Source organism: Mytilus galloprovincialis, chromosome 3 (assembly GCF_965363235.1).
Source record: "Mytilus galloprovincialis chromosome 3, xbMytGall1.hap1.1, whole genome shotgun sequence".
In the NCBI taxonomy this organism is placed as follows: Eukaryota; Metazoa; Mollusca; class Bivalvia; order Mytilida; family Mytilidae; genus Mytilus; species Mytilus galloprovincialis.
In genome coordinates this window covers 21483146-21491427 of record NC_134840.1, presented here as the reverse complement: position 1 = coordinate 21491427, position 8282 = coordinate 21483146, and the positions used below count along the sequence as shown (strand labels likewise).

At 33.2% G+C, this 8282-nt stretch overlaps 1 long non-coding RNA gene across 1 annotated transcript; it reads right to left on the bottom strand.

The window, feature by feature from the left end:
- Nucleotides 1-357: 357 nt before the first annotated feature.
- On the bottom strand, nucleotides 358-7260 carry LOC143067405 (uncharacterized). Its single transcript, XR_012975944.1, has 4 exons — nucleotides 7123-7260; nucleotides 6623-6716; nucleotides 2024-2074; nucleotides 358-1298 (listed from the first exon to the last, which is right to left on the bottom strand). It is a non-coding gene; the product is annotated as an uncharacterized LOC143067405 (long non-coding RNA).
- Between the last annotated feature and the right edge of the window lie 1022 nt (nucleotides 7261-8282).

Genomic DNA, 8282 nt, shown 5'->3' with positions numbered 1-8282 from the left:
GTAATAATTTGTACAGAACGTAATAAAATTTCATAAACAAACCGACACTCCTTACTAAAAAAAAAGAAAAAGAAAAGACAAACAACAGAAAAAAATACACGACATAGAAAAATAAAGATTGAACCCGACGAGACCAGTAAAAACTGCGTCGGAAGGGTGAGCAAATCCTACTCCATATGTAGCACCCGTCATGTTACACATTTTAGTACTAATCTGATCATAAGTCTAATTCGAAATGTCTCATACGGGGAAAAGGGGACGGGATTTGTAAATTTGTCTTCAAATTATGAAATCTTCAAATACCTTTCCATTGATTTTGCGTAAAGAATTATATGTTTTAATAATGTAACAAAATAATAGGTTCATCATATTCTTTTTTACGGTATACATCATTCAAAGTGTGCAAGTATATATGTAAATATAGCACTAAACATTAAAATAAGCGTAACCTCATTGAATTATAAGCTGTAAAAACATCGATTTGCTAATGTGCTTTGTCTATATGCCTTTTTGTGTTGCTTTGTTCCATATGACGTGATGCTGTACTCATACATCCCGTCATTGTGTTGTTGTGATTTGGTAAATTTCTATTTTATTGTATTTCAGTTTTGTTAATGTGTTTTGTCTCTTTGCCTCTTTGTGTTTCTATGTTACATAATTGTTATTTTGGTTCATATTGATTAAGATAAAAACTCAGAGTTGACTGCTGTACCCAAATTTTGATAGTGTTACTCATTATGTCTAGTTGTTTGTTCACAAATCGCTATCAATATAATGGAATGTTTATGCCACTGTCATACAATTGAAAGGTATAGCTATAAAAAGCAGGTTTAGTCCACATAAGAAAATGTCTGAAAATGTCTGAAATAAGTCTGGAATATGACAGTTGTTTTACATTCGTTTGATATGTTTGAGCTTTTGATATTGCCATTTGATTACGGACTTTTTGTTTTGAATTTTCCTCCTAGTTTGGACTTTTTGTTATTTTACTTTTTTCTGATGTTTTTAACTATTCACTGACCAGAAATTAGAGAACACACAAAAACAGTCTGTAAACAAATGGTTATCGTATATCAATCAAACGGAATGTCATGTTGAGATCGACATAGCAGTTACGAAATTTAACAAATTAAAAGGTGGTGTTGTCAAACGGCAGGAATAAGTATGTCAACGCGTGTCAAATATAACCCAAACCACTAAACAATCGATAAATATTTAAGAGTCTTTCATGGTAACTATACTGTTTATGAATTATTTGTTTGTTACGTGTAAACTCTGTGCTGGAACAAATAATTATTCTGAAAAAAGAAAACATATCAAATCTCAATAAGACCATAAACATCTAATCTAACATAAATTTAACAAACACGTATATGTATTGTTTTGGAGTGTTAGACATTCTTACAATGCTTAAGCAACTAAAAGACTCAATTTATCATGTTGATTTGACACCACAATACTAGTAATTGTTTTCGGTTGCCTTGATCGAAATTTACTTTTCTTTTAGTATTCAGTGTGCACAAAAGAATATCTGTTCAACATGCATTATAATTTTGCGAAAAGAAACAGTTTATTTTCGAACTTTTGTGTTGACGATGTATTAGATTACGGAACATCTTGCATTCATTCTGTTGTAAATGTAAAAGTGAAAAAATATTCAAACATAAGGTTTAAGATAGTAATGGACAATGATTTATTTAAGGAATGACTGTAATATTTTTTTCTGTTATTTCGAATAGACATAAAAAAATATTACAGTCATTTCTTATAGTTTAATTCTTAATTTCATTTTAAACTGTTTGTAAATCATGAAAAAACGTTGATGACGTCACAGTCACATCGCAAAATTATGTCTAAGGGCTGATAAACAAAACGACGTCAGCCAATCAGAAGACACGTTTCATCCTAAATTAAATTATTTCCTTTTAAAAGAACTCAAGAATCTGAAATGAACATCACCGAAAAATATATGAAAATAAAACGATAAGATACAAAATAGATATAAAATAACAATCATAATCACCTTCCTCTAATTTTTCTCTGGTACCCAGTATATACAAATTCCGAAAAATATCTGAAAATAATATTCATCTTATAAACACAATCGACTTAGTTTATCAAATTCTCTCCACATACTGCTAACGTTATGTGGTTTATTGATTTTTGTTTGCTTAACGTCCGATGATGAATACTTTATGCCTATCAAGGATGCAACTAGGTAACAATGAAACAATTTGAGTTCATTAAAATTGGACCTAACAATTAACACATAGACTAGATGTATAGGATTTAAGTTCCCAATGCGTCTGGACGTGTACTCTCGCAGTCATTCAGAGACCCATGATATTTAAGTGGTGTTGAGTTATCATTAAAACACTGCAAGAAATGTCTCTATATTCACACTACTCGATACAAAATGTTACTTAGTGTTGCACGTTATTAGATTATATAGATTATCATATATTGTGTATTTGCTATTTTGAGACAGCACTATTCCAACAGCACCTTCATTTGCCGTTTATACGTGATGGTTGATATGATTTAGTTTAAATTAATCGTGATTTTTTTGAAAGAGTGCAACTGCTTAAATGAAAGCATTTGATCCAAGAGTCATCTGTAGAGAATATGTTGCGTTTAGCTTTTTAAGTTATATATTTATTTTGTTTGGTCTATTTAAATTTTAATAACCGAGTAATTCTCCCAGAAACAGTCTTTTCCACCCAAATTGTGTCAAAAACGTTTCCGTTCAAACTATCACATTTGTAAAAGTTTCGTTGTAAGATAACTTTTAAAAATGCACCAATGGTTCTCAGCAGTAACATACCATCTGCCCCTTCGTATGGTGTTTACATATCACAATTGATACGTTATTCACGTGCTTGTTCACACTATACGGACTTCATATACAGGAGTGTGCTACTTACGCAGAAACTTCTCCAACAAACTTATGAGGAGGACAGATTAAAATTGACACTCCGTAAATTTTATGGACACCATCACGAATCGGTGGATCCATACGATGTGTCTTTAACCAAACTAGCTAAGGACATTTTTACCACATGGTAGATTGTGGTTTGTCATTATGTCGTCTAATCTTTTAATTACCAAACGTGACTTATTCTCGATTGTGACTGTTTTGCTGAGTGTGAATTCGTATTACTATAAGACGGGTTACGGTACTTGTCTATCCCAAATTCATGTATTTAGTTTGAAAGTTTAATGTTATATTTGTAATTCTCATCGGATTTTGTCAAATGTGTTGACGTCTTTTCTATTATATTTATGTGTTATGGAAAGAAAAATTAATCACCGCCGTCATTTATTAAATTTAATTTTGGTCAACGTAATCTGTACGATAATTTACGTTTGAAGTTGGATTTATAACAAACTGCACATATATATATTATAATAGTTAATTGCTATTAATAAGTATTGCAATATGCATTGTGTTTAAATGCAATATCAGTATTTAGTTCTATTTTTATAATCTTTAATCAATCCTAATTCTATCTTACTTTTGAGATATAGTTTTTCATATGTGACGTCATTTTTCTGCTGTTTCAGAAATTTCATATATTCAAATGTGACGTAATTTTTAATGCCTTTTCACCATCGTATGTGACGTCATTTTCATAATTTACTGCGTTGAGGCCTGGACTGAGTCGGGTGTGTTTATTCTGTGTTGGTCTTTCATTATGTATTTGTGTTTGTTTTATGTAATGAGTTAATACTTCAGTTTCATTATGTATATCTGTTATATTCATTTGATAAAATTTACTGTTTGCAATAGCATTAATTGTTCTAAATAATAAGGATGTCCTTATCCCAAGCATAAAAACTTAGCCGTATTTGACACAACCTTTTTCAACTTCTGATCTTCAGTGCTGTACAACTTTGTACTTTTTTTCGATTTCGATCTTTTATATCTGGGCGTCACTGGTGAGTCTTGTGTGGACGAGGCGCGTTTTGGCGTATTAAATTTTAAACCTGATGCTTTTTGTTATTCATTAATCATGTGTTTCTTTGTCTAATACGTTCTCCTATTTATTTGTATTGTAGTCCTGTAATATTATGTTGTCATTTCAATGTTATATTTAACATTGCCATTAAAGTGCGAGGTTTTGCATGCCACAAAACCAGGTTCAACCCACCTTTTTCCTTTAAAAATGTCCTGTACCAAGTCAGGAATATGGCCATTGTTATATTATAGTTCGTTTCTGTGTGTGTTACAATTTAACGTTGCGTCGTTTGTTTTCTCTTATTTTTGAAAGTAAATTGACATTGCGATAAGACGTGTCACGGTACTTGTCTATCCCTAATTCATGTATTTGATTTTGATGTTATATTTGTTATTCTCGTGGGATTTTGTCTGATGCTTGGTCTGTTTCTGTGTGTGTTACATTGTAGTGTTGTGTCGTTGTTCTCCTCTTATATTCATGCGTTTCCCTCAGTTTTAGTTTGTTACCCCGATTTTGTTTTTTGTTCATGGATTTATAATTTGAACAGCGGTATACTACTGTTGCCTTTATTTATCTATGCGATATAGTGTTGTGCATACCCATCAACTTTGTGAACTATATTATTTAAAAACAATTTACCTCTGAATTCACTTTTGTGGCGGCTATTCAGTCGTGTGACAGACAATGTGTGGTTCGGTTGTGCTGTTTTAATGTGCTGTCCTAGTTTTTTTTTACGTGTTCGTTTTCATTATGCGGTTAATCAGCACCTCGGTGTTGACATGAACATGGTCATTTTTTAAATTTACTGTTTGCAAAAGTATGAGTAATTCTAAATACTAAGGATTTTCTATGTATGGCACAATTTTTGGGAATTTTGAATCATCCATGCAACTTTGTACTTGTATGGCTTTCTTACTATTTTGATCTGAAGGTCACTGATGAGTCTTATGTTGATGAAACGCGCGTCTGGCGTTTTAAATTATAAGCGTAGTACCTTTGCTAACTATTAACATGTCAAAATGTACTATTGTACTGTTTATTTGTGTATTTCTGTTTCCTGAATGATCTTTCATTTATTTGTACTATAATATTTTATAGTCATTTTAGTGTCTAGCACCAAAACCAGGTCCCACCCAACATTTTTTCTTAAAATGTCTTTTACCAAATTAGAAAAATGGCAGTTGCTATCTTATAGTCCGTTTCTGTGTGTGTCTTTTGGTTTTTGTTGCACTAAAGTGTTTCTTGTTTCGTTGCTTTCCTCTTATAGTTCATATGTTTCCCTTGGTTTTAGTTTGTGACACGGCCCGGATTTGTTTTTTCTCAATCGATTTATGACTTTCGAACAGCAGTATACTACTGTTGCCTTTATTTATGTAGATCATAACCTTTCATTGTTTATCTTTTGATGATAACCTATGAAATCGTTTTACTAGTTTACATACCAGTGGCAATGTTGACCTTCGTGTAGTACTTCTGTTTACACAAATTAAGTTTTATTTCTGATACGAACAATTGTTCCGAAAAAAAACCCCATAGCAATAATAGCTTGAGAAGACCTTAAGCCTCGGTCACAATTTACCGGATAGCTCGAACGTACGCTTTACGGATGAAAATAAAAGTTGTCCGTTGACAAAATTGTTATCCGTTGGGAGTCTGTTGAGGTACTGACCAAATAAAGCGGACGTGTAACGAATGCATTACGGACACACACCGCATATGCAACGTAAGAGAAACGGAAACGTACCTGACAGAACGGATTTCGAACGTACATCCAACGGACGAGTACCAATTAAAACGGACACCTAACGGAAACGTACCGGATAAAAAGGATGAACATGATACACGGAAAAATTAAAGGCGACAATAGTAATACATGTAAATCGCATAAATATTCAAAATGTTTCTATGTAACCGGTTTTTGTTTGTTCTTCAAAATGTCACCAAAGGGCAGTGTCTGGCCTGAATAAGAGCTGCTTGATTGTGAAGAAGTGCCCTTACTCTAAGATCAATTATGAATAATAAGAATTCATGGACTTCAAGAAATCTGACATACCAATAATTGGTATTTCTGAAACGAAATTTCAATTGACATTTATCCGTTTTAGATCCGTTCATCATCTGTTTTATCCGTTATACCTCCGGTAGAAGTCCGTTTCATATTCGTTTAACATCCGTTTTATCCGTTAAACGTCCGGTAGAAGTCCGTTGGTGAATTTATCTGCCAGACCTCCAACGGATGCATAACGGACACGTAACGGATACAAAACGGAAACGAAATGGACAAGTACCGGACTTTCAACGGACATTTCATCCGTTGGACGTCCGTTCAAAGTTTTGAACATGCTCAAAATTTTCACCGGACAGAACGGACGTCAAAGGATAAAACGTACGCTAAACGGACAGGCAACGGATATGGACGGACGTCTAACGGATAAAAACGGACGTCTAACGGACATGAACGGATTGAAAAAAAAGTTATCCGTTAGGCGTCCGTTTGAGCTATCCGTTAAGGTGTGACCGAGGCTTAACATTCATTAGTTCATTAGTTTGATGTTGGCCTATTTATTTGATAAATAAGATCAAAAGATAGGGACATACTTAAAAATTTTATACCATAAAGTTAAAACAATGACTGAACGAGTGAAAACTTATGTCAAACTCACGCAACAAGCAACAAGTAAGGGAACGATAACTATTCCAACGAGAATAGCTAGCATCCAATCATACCATTTCCATTCATCTGTATCAGGTAAACATCTGAAAAGAGTGAACTAACGACTTTAAGTTGTTAGCACAAAGGATCTACTAATACTAATTGCCTATATATAAAATGACTTACTTGATGAGTTGTATTCCTTCTAAAGTTAATTAGTTAAATGTTTTGCTTGATAATATAAATCTATTCTTGTTTTCTGGAGATAAAATAATTCGAAAAGTGGGCACAGTAAGTTCTCATCGGATAGATAAGACCTTTAACCGTTTTGGTTAGATACAACTTTTAATATTTTGTTTATATAAAAATGAAACGTTTCCACTTTGTTACCAAAACTTCTTTTGCACAAGGACATTGCTTAAACATATGGACCCAACATTGAAGTCTTCGTCAATTTTTTTCAAAACAGCTGTTGTACTTTTGAACACCTATAGTAAATGAAACCTTTACCCATTGTCTTCCTTCACTGTGACGAGTTCGGATTGGTTTTCCGGAACTATAAACACTTCGGCTGTTTGCGGATTGACAGAAACAAATCTCTGTCCAGCGTCGTATGGTGGTGGCTGAGCTTGATCCGATCCATTAGCCGCTTGCTGTACGTAAATAGAATTAAAATAGAATCATTTAAGGGATAATATCACTATTCAAATATGCAGCAATAAAAAACTTTTCAGAACTTAAAATTTAGGGTTGACTATGCTTTGTATTTCAATGATTGAGATCAAAAGGAGGACATCTAAAACAAAACAAAACCATTCAACCGGCTAAACGTACATGTTCACTTTATTTTTGTCCATCTGATGAGTTAAGCCTTTTTCAACTGATTTTTATAGTTCGTTCTTATGTTGTACTGTTATACCACTGTCCCATGTTATGGGGAGGGTTGGGATCCCGCTAACATGTTTACTCCCGCCACATTATTTATGTATGTGCCTGTTCCAATTCAGGAGCCTGTAATTCAGTAGTTGTCGTTTGTTTATGTGTAACATAATTGTTTTTCGTTCGTTCGTTCGTTAGTTCGTTTTTTATTTATTTTTTTTATTTTATTTTAATATTTATTTAGATAAGGCCGTTAGTTTTCTGGTTTGAATTGTTTAACATTGTCATATCGGGGCATGTTATAGCTGACTAAGCGGTATGGGCTTTGCTCATTGTTGAAGGCCGTACAGTGACCTATAATTGTTAATGTCTGTGTCATTTTGGTCTGTTGTGGACAGTTGTCTCATTGTCAATCATACCACATCTTCTTTTTATATTAAAATTAAAATGTTGTCTCGTAACTGACAGAATACTTGCCATAATTTGATAGTCTTGGTCTCTGTATATCTGTAATGTTGGATTATATCTAAAATTAAAATGTCAATTGTTCTTGAACAATTGAGAGGTCTTTCCTTTGATAATGTAAAATATATGTTCCAATAGACGTAGAATGTATTGAAAAGCTTTAAAACACACTGAAAATCCTTTAAATAAGGTCAAAAACACATAATTCGCTATATGGGACATGACCTTGACCTTTGACCTTTTGACCCTTGTCAAGGTCATTAGTCCCCAATGTCATTGCTGAAGACCCCATGGGTCTAGGACCTTTGGTTATATAGTAAAAGCTG